This window comes from Hipposideros armiger, unplaced genomic scaffold (assembly GCF_001890085.2).
Source record: "Hipposideros armiger isolate ML-2016 unplaced genomic scaffold, ASM189008v1 scaffold_433, whole genome shotgun sequence".
In the NCBI taxonomy this organism is placed as follows: domain Eukaryota; kingdom Metazoa; phylum Chordata; class Mammalia; order Chiroptera; family Hipposideridae; genus Hipposideros; species Hipposideros armiger.
In genome coordinates, this window is record NW_017731783.1 from 796,325 (window position 1) to 798,645 (window position 2,321).

Here is a 2,321-nt window from a genome sequence, read left to right on the forward strand (position 1 = left end):
GATCATCTGGTTCAAACTTTTTATTTTATAGATGAGAAAATAGAGCTTCAGAGACGGCAAATGATTTGTGAAAGTCACTCAATGAACAGCAGGACTAGATGACAAATGCTCTCTTTCTGCAGATGATAGATGATAGATAGATAGATAGATAGATAGATAGATAGATAGATAGATAATGATAAATGATAGATAGATAAGCTATAATCTATCTGTTTTTTAATTAGGTAACTCTGAGATAGGGAGAATACAACTAATTTACAACTTAGAAGAGCTCACTGAATATTCTAGTTAAGTTTTTCCTTCTGTTAAAAGGATCAGCGTTAGAGAAATATTGCTTAGAATTTGGAAATTCTTGACTGTGGGACCTGTGTCAGCCATTTTTGCTCCCCTGTACCTAGCTTAATGCTTTGTGTAATAAGTAGGCAATGAGTGATATGTTAGATTTACTCTTTTAATTCCTATGATTTCAAAGAGAAAGATTATTTTTGGTTTTGCTTTGTATAGATATAACAACTAATTGCATCTCCCTTCTGTACTGTGTCCATCATCTCATCTATCACATTTACCATCATTATTCCTAAGTAATCGTTGTCCACCCAACAACATGGTGGCCACTTTGAGAATAGAAGTTACTCGCATCTGGACCCTCGGGCATAGCACAGTGCCTGGACACATTAGTAAGTGTTCAATAAATGTTTTATGAACTAAGCTGAGTAAATAGAGGTCTTCCTTTTTCCATATTGTTGATACATGGATTTTATTTGTTAACTAAAACGCCCAGCAACTTAAAAAACAAATTTCCTAGATTTCAATTGGAATTTGTTTTTGTTTGTTCTATTTACATTTAATATCTAAAGAATATTTCTTTGTTTATTTCCACATGCATAGAATGGTGATTTGCTACTACTTACTCTTCTACTGTAAAATGAAAATTGCCAGGGAGCTAAATACAATTTATACATTTATTTTGGCTTTTAGGATACACTACTGTTAGTTAAACCCATCACTTCACACTTATAAAAATATTAATACCTTTACAGTTAATTTTAAAGAGAGAATATATCTACTTTAAAACTACATTCTTAAAAAGCTAACTAATTATCAAAGATATATTTTCTGATATTTCTATACATTTATAGCTACACACTTAAAGAGTATTTTGTGTTATGGTTTTCTGGAAAATTTGAAATTAATAGTTGATTAGTGTTCCATTAAGTTTTAAGAATAATTACATATCTATAAGGGCATTCTGTTTAAATCAGAGTAATCAACAGAATGATTGTACATCTATAAAGGAATTGTGATTAAATCATAATAGTTGGTTTTTATGAGCCCAACTAAATTTTTCTTTTTTAATTTTAGTTTTATAATGCAGTACACCACAGTATGTAGTTTATTATCTGGATAGTTATATTTTGGATAAATATGTTGTTAGAAAAGCTGAATTCAATGATGCTACAGCAGAAAGATCACTTAGGAGACTTGGTTGGGTCTAGCTCTATTTTGTCAAACTTATCGTATATTTGTTTGAAATACACTCTATCTTTCACTGGGATCCTGAATGTCAATGAATAAATGATATTTTAGGTTTTTTACAAGTGTTTGTGGACTTCTTTCATTTGGCATTCTTAACAGGGATCAAAGATCAGTAAATATTTTTTTATTCTTTTTAAAAAAATTGTTATTATTAGTTTCAGGTGTACAAAAAAATGCAATAGTTATCCTTTTCACCCCTCACAAAGTGACAATACCTATCCCCCCATCCACTGCCCCCCCACCCCCGATATCATACATATCTATTACAATTCCATTGACTCCATTCCCACACTATACTCCACATCCCATGACTATATTTGTATTAAATTATAGTTGACATATAATATTATTCAACGGTAGCTTCAGATGTACAGTGCAGTGGTCAGGCCTCTACAATCTGTGAAGTGGTCTCCCTTACAAGACATGAGTCCATCTGGCCCCCTAAAAAATACTTACAACATTGTTGATTATATTCCCCAGACTGTCTTTTCTATCCCTGAGGCAATATTGCAGTTACCAATTTATGTTGTCTAGTCCCTTCCCCTTCTCCCTCATCCCCACCACCGCCCCATGTAGCAATCGTCAGTTTTTCCTCTGTGTCCCTGACACTATTTCTGTTTACATTACTCGTTTATTCAGTTCTTTAGATTCCACATGTAAGTGAAACCACATGGTATTTGTCTTTCTCTAACTGACTTATTTCACTTAGCATAATGTTCTCTAGGTCCATCCATATCGTTGCAAATGGTACAATTTCCTTCTCCTTTATAGCTGAGTAATACTCC